This window comes from Ruditapes philippinarum, unplaced genomic scaffold (assembly GCF_026571515.1).
Source record: "Ruditapes philippinarum isolate M1 unplaced genomic scaffold, ASM2657151v2 ctg1154_1_1_1_1, whole genome shotgun sequence".
In the NCBI taxonomy this organism is placed as follows: Eukaryota; Metazoa; Mollusca; class Bivalvia; order Venerida; family Veneridae; genus Ruditapes; species Ruditapes philippinarum.
The window spans coordinates 89,075-105,958 of record NW_026859004.1 but is presented as its reverse complement, the minus strand read 5'-3'; the positions used below and the strand labels follow the sequence as shown (position 1 = coordinate 105,958).

Sequence of the window (16,884 nt, the reverse complement as noted above, 5' to 3'; positions counted from 1 at the left end):
GATCAGACTTAACATGACATTCACTCTTAAATGACATCGACCTTCAGCGTCAAATGTTTGATTTTTTTTGCATTTTAGCTATAATTGATAATAACTTTGTTATTTAAGAAAAGATTATTTTTATACTTTGACACAGTAACCCTTTTGACAAGACCTTCAAGAAGACCAAATTGATTATGACTTTCACTCACAAGTGACCAAGACCTTGGTGGTCAAATTAATGAATTTTATTAAATTTTGATATAATTGGCTATTACTTTGTTATTCATCATCGAATTGTCTTCATCTTCTTACTTCATACTTGAGCATAACTCAATACGACCTTCACCTGTAGATAACTGACATAGAAGATTCAATTATTGTCATGTAACGTTTTTATTGCTATAGTTGGCAATTACTTAGTAATTAATGATTGTATTATCCTCATACTTATGCAAAACATTCCTTTGGATTTCCAATAGATTTTATTGAACTTGACATTGACCTAGATTTGACTTTGACACTACAGGTCAAAATTCAAGGATTTTGCAATTATTTTCTGTAACTTTGAAATTTATTTAAAGCATTGATTAAAACTTAGACAAAAGAGCTCTTATGACAAAACATGTATGTTGACATATTTAAATATGACCTTGGCCTTTAATTGCCCTAAACAGTCGAAATAAATTTATAAATTGTCATTACTTTGTTATTTCCTTATTTTGTTATTTTATTTATTTACATATTTAATTCGTACTAATTATGACAAAATATATTGAACAATAAAAAATGACATGGACCCTAAAACTTTGACATTGACTGTTAAGGCCAAGTTATTGAATTTGCTTAAATTGTCATACATGCAAAAATGAGGTCATATAACAAATTAGACATGTTAAATTATTCTGATATGACCTTGACCTGTAATCGACATTGACCGTCAAGGTCATAATATTGAAGTTTGATTAAATTGACATTTTTTGTTTATTGACTTTAAATTCACCTTACCATCAAAGTCAGATTATTGAAATTTGCTTTAAATGTCATAACTTTGTTATCAATTCATGCATTTAAGAAACTTTATGACAAAACTGACATGTTGAATTACTCTAGTTTGAGTTTGTCTTTTATGTGTAACTAAGGTCAAGTTATTGAAATTTGTTTAAATTTCTATAACTTTGTAATTTATTTATACATTTGATTCAATTTTGAGTAAAACATCTACTTGTCAAAAACCAGAAGGTGTAGAGCCATGATATTTGTATGCAACATGATCTAGTGGTCCTACAAGGATTGTTCAAATTATGCCCCTAGGACCGAAAGGAGCCCCGCCCATGAGCGTTACTCGATTTTTTAAAAGTCTTTAAAAATCTACTTATCAAAAACCACAAGGCCTACAGCTTTGATATTTAATATGAAACACCATCTAGTGGTCTTCTACAAATATTGTTCAAAATATGCTCGCTCCTGGGATCAGAAGGGGCCCGCCAGGGGGTTATCGGTTTTATATAAAGGTTTTATATAAAGTTATATAGTAAATATCTCTTGTCAAAAACCACAAGGCATAGAACCCTAATATTATGTATATAACATGATCTAGTGGTCCTCTAAATAGATTGTTCATTTTATGTCCCTAGGATAAAAAGGGGCACCGCAAGGGGGCTTATCGATTGAAAAATATATTAGAAATCGTCATGTCTAAAACCGCAAGGCCTACAGCTTTGATATTTGGTATGTAACATCATCTAGTGGTCATCTACGAAGACTATTCAAATAATGACGCAAGGTCAAAAGGGGCCCTGTCAAGGGTCTCCTCAGTTTTATATAAAGTTATATAGGGAAATCTTAAAAAAATCTCTTGTCAAAGTCCACAAGGCGTTGAGCATTGATATTTTGTTTGTAAAATAATCTAGTGTGGTCGTCCACAATGGTTGTTCAAATAATGCCTCTAGGATGAAAAGGGGCCCGCCAGCCGCCAGGGGGATTATCGATTTTAGTTAAGAAAAATCATTAAAATTCTTCTTCTTAATATCCACAAGCCTTAGAGTCTTGGTATTTAGTATGAAGCATGATCTAGTGTTCCTCTACAAATACTGTTCAAATTATGCCCCTAGAGTCATAAGGGCTCCGCCAGGGTTCTTATCGGTTTTATTCGGAGTTTTTTAGGAAAACCTTTAAATCTGCTTGTCAAAATGTACAAGGCCTACAGTCTTGATTATGTGGTATGTAGGATCATCTAGTAATCATTTACAAAGAATGTTCAAATTATGCCCCTATGGTCAAATACGGTCCTCCAGGGAGTCATCAATATTACTTTGAGTTAAGTAGACCTAGAGCTTTAGTATTTGGTATATAACATCATCTAGTTGTCCTTTGTGAATATTGTTCAAATCATTCCCCTGGGATCAAAAGGGGCCCACCAGGCGCCTAGTTAGTTTTATAGAGTTGTTTATGAAAATTTTAAAAATTCTTCACCTAAAAATCACAAGACCTAGTGCTTTGATATTTGGTATATAAGGTCATCGAGTTGTCTTCAAAAAATATTAAAACAAGTTTTAACAACATCTAAAGCACTGATTCAATTTTTCAAAAAGTTCCTTGATGACAGTGTACACTTTTTTTATTCAGCCGTCCCTTGTTCTCAAATTGTGTTTCTGGGGTTAAACGGGCTCCAATGTAACCTTTTGACATTAAGCCCGTCTCTGAACCATCGCTGAACACGTGTTACTGTATATTTGTGTTGAAAACAAAGGCTTATCCGAACGTTTTCCAAACAAGGTTTAATATCCACCGTCGCCGATCTGCGTAATCAATTTGTGGAATTGTTCAATTCTAACAAAACTTTCTTCTGCACAAGCTTTGAACGACATCCTGTGCTCGTAATGTCACTTGTGCTAAAAGTCCTTGATTAAATATCGCACTATAGAAAACATCCCTCGTCTAGTTAAATGTGTATTTGTTTTCTTGGTTTTGAATATGATGAAATCCTCATCAACGTTCCATTTAATGCCTAATACACGATCATAAAGAAGTTCGTATTCGGGACTGAGGCTAACAATAATGGGTGTAAATTCGTAATCCAAAATTGCATCAAGGACTGCCCTGTTGTTGCTGACTCACTTTGTATGTCTTAAGCCTCCCATTTTCATCAATGTAAATCAGTGTAAATCCGCAGCTTACTTCGTCGATTTTCTTCTGAATCAACAGATTTCAGGTCAACAGATTTCAGGCAAACATCGACATGCTTATTACAGTTTCTATAACTTTATCAGGAAATTGGTTCGCGTTGACAATGGTTGTTCTTCTTAAATCATAAGCTGCATAGCTAGGACATGATGTGGCACCGAACAGATGAACCTACATACAATACGTTTTAGGAAGTAGAGACATGTCCCCATTAGGCCACCACAGAAACCGGAGTACGTGGCAGTCTGTTTCAATCACATGAACTTGATTGACCATAGCCTCTATATAAACAGTTAAAACTACATTTTCCTCACAGATTCTGATAGGTACCCCTACTAAACTGTTCATAAAAATTGCTGAATTATTTGGTAAGTCAATATCGTCTGCCAAAGTAGTCCCATCTTATAGTGTCTATCTACGTATAAAAGGAATGATTCCATTATGACCAACGCACTTTTATCTTCGATCGACATTGACTCTTTATTGCATAATTGAACATCGTTGAAGTCAGACGTCCACATACGCTCGAGCTGTTGCAGTATTATTTCATTTGAGTGACCAAAGTTTAAATTTGCTCTTTTATGTCTTGTTCTGTTCTATATACGTATGAAAGACAAGTCCACGAACTGCTGGACCGGGCCGTGTTCTTACGGCTCAAGATTGCTTCCAAACTGCACTTAAAGTGGAATGTGTGCTTCGGGAAATCTGTACCAATTAAAATCCTGACTTTCTTAACATTTTCTTGGGACTTTGTAAATCGGACAAGTAAAGAACGCCAAGAACGTGATCATTTATCACTGCAGAGCGCGTAGAGATGAGATAGGTAACTGTTTAACAATCCAAACGTTGTCAATGTAAATTTCACAATTTTCAGAAACTGAGTTAACGCTTAAATAAACTTTATGTCTACAAGTTATACTTCCTGTCGAACTTATTGTAGAGATCTGGAAGGTCACAGCGCAACTGCTGAAACACAAAGCGTTCTTTTTTCTTTTTTCTACACCATCTTCGAGCAGAGTATAAGTTTGGCAAGAGTAACCATTCCCACCCTTAAAAGTTATAGGTATGATCCCTAGAAGGCTTTAACAAGTGAACCATTTACTGACGCATATTTTACAGAGGGTTTGGCTATTGCCTTATCGCGACGCTTTGGAGGACCAATTGTGTAAAGGAAAATAGTGTTAAGTGGTACAATTAGACACAGTGTATAATTTATCCAGCCTACATTTGGGTGACACATGATTGGGTTTTAGGCATTATAAGCACAATTAAGATTTCATGACAAACCTATTGCTAATGTTCTAAAGTTAATTTTCTAAATTAATCACATAAAGATAAATTCCAACATGTACTTGAACAACAAATTGAAGTATTTCCTACTGTGTGTTAACGTTATTATTTACAAAAGAAAACAACAATATAAGCAATATAACACAATCACAGCAATAACATCAAAGACAGATATTGTGTGGCAAGGACAGGTTTAAAAATACTTCAAAGATGAATACATTCTTCCAAGTATGCTCAAAGCTAGGTCTGAACACTAAAAAGACGAGGCCGCTCCTACAGTAGGGTGAGCGTTTCAGTTTACACGCAAAACGCACGCTCTTGAAAAAACGCACGCACGTTACACGCTATACGAACGAACGTTATACGCACGCTATACGAAACGAAATACGCAGCCGCACGCAAAACGATATACGCTAAACGAAATACGCTAAACGATATACGCACGCGAAAACGCACGCAAAATGGAAACGTTTCATAACCTTTATTAAAATATCGTAATCATATTAAGTTTTTAACAACTTTAGCTACATGTAGATCGTTTAGCGATTTGATTAAATGATAGCTAGAAATGTTGAGCTGAAATGCACTCAACCTAGCACCAAAATTATTTTTTGTCACAGCCTCAACTAATGATTTTTAAAAAATACAAGCTATCATGCGCTAATATCGAAAGTAAAATAATTAAACGGTTTCCTATTTATGCGCCATCGGATAAAGAACTATCTTTTGACTATCCCTTGCATTCACTAGGTAGGCCAACGTAATAGTCCAACATGGCCGACATGGAAAAGAGCATTGCCAATTATCATAAATATACAGTGCTAACAATTAAATTCAGATGGATTTATGAGGCAAATCTATACATTAAGTGAGTCTGCATCATAAACAATCGAACTTTAAAATCTTGAGTGTAAAATAAAGAAATTAACTATTTTGACACAGGTCACGAAAACAGATTATAAACACAGGATTCTACCATGAAAAGCTTCCAGAATCAGAAAGGATTAAATTGCTGGCACAATACGTATATTTAAGTTGATGTCCTGTATGTTTCATTAGGACACCGCATGATTTATTGTGTTGTCGCCTAAAACAAAAGTGAAAGTAGAAATAAACAATACTGAAATCCAGTGAAATAACAAAAAAGGTAAAATTTCTAGGGCATTGCAAGATATGAGTATATATAAATATTAAGAATGCACTTTTTTTGGGTCTGAAACTGTAATCGAGAGGAAAAAATGAGGAAAATAAGGAAACCGGTCAACCTCATGCACCGCCATTAGTGCAAGATGTGAATCATGTGTAAAATGTAAAGCTTTTAGATTTACAACGACAGCGCAACAGAACATATTTTTCATATCACTTAAAACTGAAATTTATTGGCATGCGCTTAATATGTATTAATATGCTATATTATTACTAAGCAACATTAAATGCCTAGTACCTTCCTTTTTATGTTACAGTCACAAGTTTAAAAAATATGCTGCCTTACCGAGACTTGAACCCCGGACCCTCGAAAACCATTCTGCAGCTCAACCATCTGAACCATCAGGCTGCTTACACATCACCTCCCTAAATAGTGGACGGTTTGGAACCATGACATATATCCCTGCTTTATTGAAATTCGTCCTTGAATATGTACAATGTGAATAGGACTTTTATACCATCGTTTTATACCATCACATTCCCCTTTCGAATAGGTGATAGTATGAAACTCCAAGTAAACCCACAAACCCATGTGTTATTTATATACAGAACTGTGACATCCCTGCCATATTGAACTCCACAATTTTTTCATGAGTATAGAGAACACGTCTCAGCTATATACCACCATGGCTCTACATTTTGCCCCGATATCAAACTCAATCAGAATACCATATGGGGCTGTGTACTGACTAAGCTATCTCAGGCCATCTCACATTCCCACCCCCTCCACAATTAGTACAGAAAAAAATAATTATTAGCTCAAATATACCTTTAAAACCCAAAATGGTAAGTGCAGAGCTCCTGGTTTAAAGATGAGAGTGCATCATAATTTCGTTAACCTATCTAGCTCCAGTGAAGCAAGGGCACCCCAAAAATAAAAAATAAATATCCCTAGAAATATGTCAATCTCCCTATATTAAGTTATTCAAATTAATACAGTAAATACTAGACAGCTCATTGAGCACAAGCATGTTACATGCATGTATTTAACAATTAATTCCATTTTGTCCCTCGTTTAAGGGGAAGCAACTCATGTTTACCAAATGGTTTGTCCTTATCTGTCTATTTCAGACAGACTATTCTAGCTGTTTATAAACAATTATGTTATTGGCAGTGTGCTTATCAGGCTATACAGAAAATTTCTTTTTATTTTTTATCAATAAATAGAATGGAATAATGGATATTTTGTGTGACTAGCCGTATAATATACTTTAGAGTTGATTTCAATTAGTCCATACCTAAAGGTATCCTGCAACAGGATTCATCCAATAATTTCTTTTTTGATATTCAGATTGTTAATAAAATAAGCTTTGGTGAAAGAAAGATGCGTCACGACAGCTGATAACAGGCAATCTAAAGAACTTGAAGTGCTACTTTGGATAACTTTGTTAAGTGAAAACCAAGAATGGCCATTCATTGCTATTTCTTCTGAGGCGAGCTTTCCTGACTGCCCTCAACCTATGTAGGCATTGTATGCACAGTTTTCCTAACTTTATTCCCCTTTCCTTTCTATTGCAGCCCTCCCTTTTTTTACCAAATGACTGATGTAAATGTTGTCAAGCAGTTTCATTGTGTCGCCTTGAAAAAGGCGACATATAGGGGTTACTTTTGTCGGCGTCGTTGTCGGCGTCCCCTTAAGCTTGTCCGGAGCATAAGTCAGTCATTATAAGTCGGATTGACTTCAAACTTGGTATGCATGCTTCTTATAATGACCCGAAGTGCAATGTACAAGAACCGGTACTCTGCATTTGTTATTTTTTTAGTTATTGCCCCTTGTTAATTTTCATACTTTATTTTTGTCCGGGCCATTTCTCCTAAAGTATAAAAGCTATCGACATGAAACTTCATAGGATGATAGATCTCATTAAGAAGTGTATTCCACAAGAACTGGTACTCTGCATTTCTTATTTTTTGAGTTATTGCCCTTTGTTAATTTTCATACTTTATTTTTGTCCATGCCATTTCTCCTAAAGTATAAAAGCTATGGATTGAAACTTCAGAGGATGATAGATCTCATTAAGAAAAAGTGCAGTGTACAAGAACCGGTACTCTGCACTTCTTTCTTTTGAGTTTTTACCCTTTATTAATTTTCATACTTTATTTTTGTCCAGGCCATTTCTCATTAATTATAAAAGCTATGGACTTGAAACTTGATAGGATGATAGATCTTATTGATAACAAGTGCAGTGTACAGAAACTGCTGTTCTGCACTCCTTTTTGAGTTATTGCCCTTTGTTAATTGTCATATTTCTTTTTTGTCCTTGCCATTTCTCCTAAACTATATTGTTCACATCCGACTCCCGGAGTTCTAGTTTAACTTGAACAGGGAAGCTTCGGCGCATAACCAGGGCGTCCCCAGAACAATGCCGGCATCACCCGTAGCTCAACCGTGGTGAAATCAGTGATGGTCGGGATTGACGGTAATGAAACTGTGTGTAGGCGGGTCTCCAAGGGATCAACCAGGAATACAACGGGTTAGCATCGGCACTTACCCATGTATAACCGGTGTTATATTGGGTACTAAAAACAGGAATGCACCTGGCCTGGGCTTTGTCGGAGATGTGTAAACGCATTTGATTTTTCAGAAAAACACCACGGAACACTCCGGTTTAACGGTTTAAGACACCGTAGAATACCGTTGTCATTACAGGGACAGTGTAAATGGAGCTTTAATGGCTTAATTTGACTGCCCAATTATGAGTTTAAACCAAGTCTGAGCTGGCTTATATTTTTTTCTCTTATAGAGTAATGGGAATATTGTAAAGGTTGGCTAAGCCAGCCTACATGTATGTTGTGATTACATGTCTAACTTTGGGACAGATTTACTGTATGAATTTATTTATATTATGGAGGGACACTGGTTTCAATATTCAGTTCTAGAGCACAATCAGTCCCACTACAGACTTTTAAAAGAGTAGGTGTTTTCTTGCACTCTTGTATAAGACTAAATTTTATGGTGGCTGAGTTGGTAATGGGACATTTCAGACAATAGGCATTTCTTACCAGACACATCAAACCAGATTTTGGGACACTTCAGAACAGTTTTTAGGACATTTCAAACCAGATATTTGGACACTTCGGCCCATACATTGGACACTTTGGACAAATCATTTAGACACTTTAAACCTTTTTTTAGGATGTATCGGACCAGTTTAAAATATCAATTTTTGTTATATTCATGTATATCATTATTTTTTACGAAGACATGGAAAAAACAACAAAGTGCCATCGGCGCCGGGCAAAAATACAACCAAACTACTTAGTCGTATTTTTGAGTTTTCGTCTTGTGCCTACCAAAGCAAAAGTACAACATGGCACAAAGCAGCCACCGTAGAATTTATTATGTACTATTTTATTTGTAGAAAAATATAGAAATGGTACAAAGCACGTCGAAATCCGGTATTCACCATGAGGTCACAAACTTTTAAAAATGAAAATATTGCAATAAAATTTCTCTATATAATATTTTTATTCTTCGAAAGAGACACTGAACATCTTAAAGGTACCCGAAATTTACAAAACAGATCTGTTTAAGTTATGTTTTAAGTTCTCAATAGTAAAAGACACAACACGGTACATAAACGTTGAGACGAACGCAGACGCACGCTAAACGTTTCTGGGGATATCAAACGCACGCTTTCAAACGCACGATAAACGATACACGAAAAACGATAAACGTTAAACGCTTGTAAACGATGCACGCTTGAGAAAGCGTTTCATCAAACGCATGTTGCACGATATACGCACGCACGATATACGAAAAACGCACGCACGAAAAACGCTATTTTTGACAACCGAAACGTTCACCCTACTGTAACATCTACATATGAAATGGTATTTGGATGATTCACATTAAATTATTTTAGCACTTAGTCTATCAGTTTTAAACAAAAATTGAAGAGGACTCTATTCTTATTAATGACATATATTAAAAATAGTATGACAGTCTTTCTTACATTGGTCTAGATATCCACATTTGATAGCCTTTTCGTCATTTACCTTTAGAAATATAACTAATACACTGGCAAAAGATAGCATTGTTTTATGAGTTTTACATTTTAACATATAAAAGAACTTGATTGTTTACAACATTAATTGTATTGTTTCATTTAGTGTAACCAAACAGCATAATAGTTTCGTTATTCAAGTTTGACATGTTAAGTTTATCTATACAAATTTCGTGTATTAGTTTATTACTGTGAATGCATTACCAAAATACATGTCCTAAAGTTTCATCATAAAGATTACAAAGGCTACACAAGGGACATTTGATATATTTATGTTTGGATAATATTCTAGTTTTCATCATCATTTGAGAGGCAAAGTTCATGTGATGACCATTTGCCCTGACAGACGGGCTTGCTTGGAGTTGACATTAAGCGAATCATACAAATGATTTAGCCTTGCTGGTCTCTAACTATCCCTTTGATATGTATTGGAATTGTTCGGAATTGTTCTCTCTTAAAAGTTAAAGGGTTCAAGCAGACATTTTTAAAAAAGCTTGTAACTACTCTTTTCAATTCCTGAATATAAACTTTACCAATTGGAGCTCTTCTATTCCATTTTTAATCCTTTTTTCTATATTGGATATTTTACTTTAAAGTCCAGATTTATCATTTTTTAACCACATGGAATGTTTTACCAAGCATTTTGAAACTAGTTCAGTTTTCATTTAGTTTGTATGCTATCACTGTCGACTTTTAATGCATATCCAAACAACCTTTTTCTTTTGAAAGAACCCCCAGATCTGAGCAAAATAGTAGCATTTTTACCTTTTACGATATTTTCTGACGCAGACGCTTTACTTGCTAGGATATTTTCAATGCCGTTAAAGGCCCTGCGCTTTTACTGCGTTTGCACGACGTTGTTAAATTTAACAAAGCGCCGCGAGATCACAATAAAAAATGTGATATTTTTGATGACATGAAGACTTCACAGAGTCCCAACGGCGATCATGGCGATGCTACGGAGCTTCCACGGCGTTTTAGTTGGCAATTGTCTACGTTCGGACTGCGCTTCTACGACGTTCTTTGCGTTTTCACAGCGCATTTTCGGCGCCCATAACGCGTTCTTGCGGCGATCACACTGCGCTGACATCTTAAATCTCCGTAAAAGCGCCGTGCACACGCATTATAAGCGCGGTAAAGACGCCGCACAACCTCCGTACAAGCGGCGTGGATAACCACGGCGTTCATTCGGCGTTCCTTTTGCGCTTTCCCGGCGCGCCGGTTGCGTCGTAGGAGACGCTACTGAGTTGTTACGGCGCCCTTACTGCGATCCCACTGCGCTCATTTTAGAACGCCGAGTGACGGCGTTTGTTTTGAGCATATTCAAAATGCGCGCCGTCGGTCGGCGTTCTAGCATGCTCAAAATAAACGCCGTCACTTGGCACTCTGAAAGGAGCGCTATAGGATCGCAGTAAGGACGTCGTAGCAATTCAGTAGCATCTCCTACAACGCAATGGGAGCGCCGTGAAAGAGCTGTAATATCGCCGGGTGAACGCCGTTGTTTGCGGAGATTGTGCGGCGTCTCTATCGCGCTTATACTGCGTGTGTATGTCTCTTTTATGGAGCTTTATTTTTCTAAAACGCTCTTACTGCGACTTCACGGCACTGTCACGGTGACCATTGCGCTCTCAAGGCGATTCTTCTGCGTACATCACCAATCGCAGAATACAGTACAGTAGAAGGCTGTTCTTAAATACTAAAAACCACCCCGGATTTAAGACCTCCAATCTAGGACCAATTCTTAGAAAAACGGAATTTCTGTTCTTTAAGTTAAATGGTAACATGATCAACAATTAGGCAATCCCACTTTTATTTATCTAACCCCACTATTGAGACAACTGATATTCCAGTATATACTTATTCAGATCACAACATTGTTGTTATTTATCTGTTTGAATTCTCTAAAGCATGACACTTGATGAAACAAGATGTTATGATAAGAAATTTGTTAAACGATGAAAATAAAGTGGTTAAATGTCTTTTCTGTACATTTATTTGTGAAAAATTAGTTTCTTCATCGATAGGTGATTTACATGAAACAACATCTACGATAATTTAATCTTTAATATTTAGTATCTTCAGACTTATGTTTTAATTAGGATTAAATATTATAACGTGAGTTTAAAGATATACTTGAAGGTTATAATATAATTGTTTAAACATGTTTATTAGTAACAATTCAAATTGAATGGTTTCTTTATTTATCCCTTGGTAATTATATCCACAATTAAGACCACCCGCAACTAAAACTATTTTAAATAAGTCCCTTTTTTGATCTTAATACAGGGTTTTCACTATATATATATATATATATATATATATATATATATATATTATATATATATATATATATATATATATATATATATATATATATATATATATATATATATATACGCAACCGTATATATATATATATATATTCTCTGTCAGACTCACAAATAGAGTTAGCTACCTCTGCCCATCTTGATCTCAAATGCATAGGGAGACACCTTACAATGCGCCTTAAATTGTCAGAGTTATCTACATCAGAAAAAAACCTAGTTGTTAAAGTGTCATTTGACATTTTTGCAAATCTAAAGCTAATCACATCAGATGAATTAATATTAGGCAAATCAATTTATCAATATGACTCCTTGAAACAGCGTGTGGCTTTCCATAAAAATATTGCAAAATTGATTTAGCTCAGTAATACCCTACATTTTGAATCCAATAACACGCGATCTTCTTAGCAAGACTTTGCCTCACAAGTGCAATATTTTATTAGATAACTTAATCTTAACCTATTGTCACTTACTTTGCACTCAATGTTGGTCTCATTTTTTTTAATGAATTTGTCAATAACTCAGGCTTTGGTAAATTAAATCCTTCTTGAATGATTGATGCGAGACTTTCCACTTCTTAACCATAGGCGCTGTTTCTGTCATCTTGTTGCGTAACATCTTTAAACTTACCACGTACATCTGCAGCTTCATGATCTTTACTATGTTGAGAATTGCTCAGTATTCAGGAAACCAAGTAAGAAATGCGCTGGAATCTTGTTATTTTGTTTATTTTTCATCTTCAATTTTCATATAAATGTAGCAATGCGTAGCGTAGTGATTCTCAACAATGGTGTCCTGTCAATTTAACAACTTTTTTAATCCGGAATATTTACTTAATATATTTATCGTTAATGTCTTCAAAATAAATTTGTTTTTTATGTAACGTCGGAAACTCTTCCGTCCAAGACGTTGCTTAAAATGGCGGCGATGTTAACGTGACGTGAGAGATTTTAAGAATATCAATAATTCTTATCCAGCAAGATCTACCATTAATCAAACATAGACTGCCAATAATCTTGAATCATAATTTATTTCAGACTTAAATCTTAGATCATTTTCCACAAATTTTACATTGATAAAAAAGTTTGGTTCATCTTTAGGTATGCAGCTTTAAGTAAAGGGTTACTACTAGCGTTCATATGATTTTCGAATTGACACAGTCTTTTCAACTCTTGAGAGTTATTTTTAATTATCTGTGTATCATAATAAAATGTCATTTACTGTAATTCTTATAACGATTGGTTTATCTTTTAAGAAACACTGCAGCTATTTACGCCCCGTCTGATGAACCAATGCATATGTATTCCAAAATGTTCTTTATCAATTATGCTAAAATTATTTATCGTTTCCTGAAACTATTGTTTTTTTGCATTAAGTGTCTTCTTTTTTTGGTCAACGGATTAAATAATCACCAATCAAAAGCTGTTGCACACTTAAACAAGTCTTACATTCATTTAAGGTTTCATAACCCTAGGTCAAATACATTTTAGCTACGTGCGACACAATTTGATAATTTTTACTAAGTCAAGGCCAATATCTCTACAAATATCCACAATCGCGAACACTCTGGTACACAACTAGATATGCTGACCAATATTCCTGTAAAGTTTCATGACTCTAGGTCAAATACATTTTAAGCTACGTGCGACTCAAGATGAGAACGGTCAGACTGACGGAAGGAGGAACGGCCAGACGGACAAGGGTAATTCTAAATTCCACCCCCTACACTAGGTACACAAAAATATCAAGTTATTAAGTTTATTCGTAACATTTTTTTAATGATGATATTAAACATAAGATATGAAGAATCGAATAGACATAAGTTGTTTTTATTTACCCGAAAGAAATTCCGCGTATATTGTTTTTCACCTGAGCGTCTGGTGTCATTATTGGAAGAATAGCAGTGTTTATTCTGTTGTACTTGTGATAAGACAGGATATCTATGAGGTGAAAACATGCTGGTTTAAGGGATTGTGAGATCAAAGAAGAACAAAGAAAAATACCCAGAATCTCAAATCATGGTGAATGTCCGTCAATCCGTCCGTCCGTCTGTGAGCAATGTCGTGTCTTCTCTGAATATTTTGTACCAACGGAAGGAAATTTATTGTACTTGGTATAAGGAGACGATGTTTAGAGTGCAGGTTTGACCTTCCCCTGGCCAAGGACAATCTCCCACTTTGTCGTTGTATGAATTTAAAAATTCGCACAATATCTTTTGTAAAATGGAGATAAATTAAAAGTACGTGGCCACAATGAGCTGATGTGAAGAGCACAGGTCAAATGCAAGATAACTCTAAGTGCTTATATGTTAATTTCAAAATTGCGTGTTCATTTTCTATCTTTAAAACGGACAGAAGGAAATTAAAACTATTTAGCAGAAATGAAACTTTAAAAATAAACAATGAGAAAACGCAAACGTTGTTTTTTAAAAAGAACATAAAAATTATTGATAGATATTGATAAACGTTTACAAGAATTATGATTATATGGTTCTTGACATAAAGTGTTAAACTCGTTCTGGTGTGCCAATTGAGATGGCTGCCGGAGTTTAATATACAAATATGCTTCAACCGACATTTCCCATAAATTGTAACCTGGGTTTACTTCACATAGTTTGTTAAGATCGTTATTATTCATTTAAATACAGATAACCTTTATACGGCATACAGATTTGGTTGTTTGGTGTTCTTTTACAAGAATTCTTAGCTCCTTCCAGTTTTCTGAATGATTTAAAATGAGATAAAGATTTAACAAAAGGGCTGTTTGCTTGACATCTAACGAACCACCTAGCTGAATCTGGTGTACTCTTTAGCATATTGAAATGTTAAACGTTTAGAACACTAAGGTATCTTATGCGTATAACAATAGTAACGTCTAAATTTAAACCATGATAGGAACCCACATGAAATAACATTTTAGATAACATTAACACTGTGTACGGTTATTTCGTTTTTAATAAGCTATCTTACACAATTTGTAATTTTCGGATATTATAACAGTGCAGACTTACTTGTATAGGTTGATATGCATTTGCGATTAAAGCTGCTTGCTTCCATATTTAATCTTATTTTTATGAACAGTTATTAAAAGTTAAATAATTTCAAGCAAACAATTTACACATTGCAAACGGCGATATGAATATACGGGTCTATGCAGGCGTCTTTAAATTAATACTTTGTCAAAATAAAAACCGAAAGTGCATGCCTTTGTCATTCTTAAGTCTATTAACGGTTCGCCAAAGTTTGTCTGCAAATGAAATTGCTCCATTTTGTATTAATTTTGCCAAAATATTTACCATACAGTGTTGTAACTCATCTGTATGCATTAAATGTATACGTTACATGAGCAGATTTAATGCACTATTTTCATAATGCACTCGATTTGAATGGGTGGGTCTAACTGTAAGTCGGTTATAGGTTATACACAGAAATTTAAGAAACTCAATTTCTTGCTTCACTTTGTTTGCTAGAAAATAGATTTCTTAAAACTCTGTATTTGATCTGTAATCTATATAGATACAGTAGTGAACTGAAGTTCCGATGTACAGAGGCGTCTTATAAATCATCAGTGGAGCATGTTAAAGACGTTTCGGTAGTATTTTGTGTGCATCGTAATGCGCATCCAGGGGAGATAATGACGGATAATTTCTCTTCAGAAAAAAAGAATAGTACTCGGATAACTGAATTAATTTTTTGTACAAAATAAATGATGAGTAATTAATACAAAATAAATATTTCTAAATGTTCAGGAGGAGATTGGGTCAAGAGAATAAGAGAGTCGTTTAGACAACATCAGAAAAAAGATTTCTTCTTCCATTAGTATGACAAAATTGATGATTTCGCGCGATAACCCCAGCCACTAGTGATAATGACAAAAGTGAGTCACCGCTTGATGCGTATTCGGTTACCATGGAAACTGACCGTTTACAAAAATCTAACACGTCAAGATATATTTTTTGAATTCACCGTAACATTTTACTTGGTACATCAAAAATGAAGAAAATTCTATGAAAGAAATTCTTCGATATTTTCATTTACAAGCATGCAAAACTCATTTTTTTAAGAAATATGTTCAGATTATTGTTTGTTTCATACTGAATTTTTTGATAAAGTTATTTTTGTACAAAATTGTGCTTGTTATGTGTTATAAGCTGTCTAATACATTTTTATAACAGTGTGGCTATTTTGACAATTTTGAGATATTTAAGGTTAGCATGGAAACTGCAACTTTACAACATATATTTTTTTCTTATTTCATCATTAAATTTTACTTCTCAAACAAAAGATTTAGAAAATTCTATAGAAATTTTTCAATATTTTGGATTATTTACAGAATTCATATTTATTTTTCTCATTTTTTGTTTTGATAAGAAACTTGAAAACTCATATTTTAAAGAAATATATTCGGATTGTCAATCGTTTTATCTTTGCATAAATTGTTCTTGTTGTGTGTAATAAGCTGTATCATTCTTAATACATAGTGTGGCTATTTTGAAGGTTTTGATATATACGGGTACCATGGAAACTGCCATTTTACAAAAAAAATCTAACACGTCAACTTATATGTTCCTTCTATTTTTGAATTCACCATTAAATTTTACTAATGATGCAAACAATTTAGAAAATTCTAAAAAATGATTTAATTTTTCTAAAACTGTAAAAAATGTCTATTTACAGCAATTTTTAAAAAAGAAAACCATTGATTACTGAATAAATAACAGGAGCTACTGACGCCTTCGTCTGACGAGCCAATTTATTGCTGGTCATACACTTGTATGTGTAGTTTTTCAGAAAATTCTTTGTAAATTTTTCTTAAATAATCAGAATGTTTAATTCCTCTTGTATGAAAGTGAATTTAGATTTATGGATCATTTATATAAGGTATGTGTATCT

The 16,884-nt window shown here is 34.4% G+C and overlaps 1 protein-coding gene across 2 annotated transcripts in view; it reads left to right on the top strand.

The window, feature by feature from the left end:
* The window catches only part of LOC132754893 (uncharacterized), a 116,114-nt gene that overhangs the window by 13,097 nt on the left and 86,133 nt on the right, over positions 1 to 16,884 (top strand). The gene's annotated exons all lie outside the window — the stretch shown is intronic.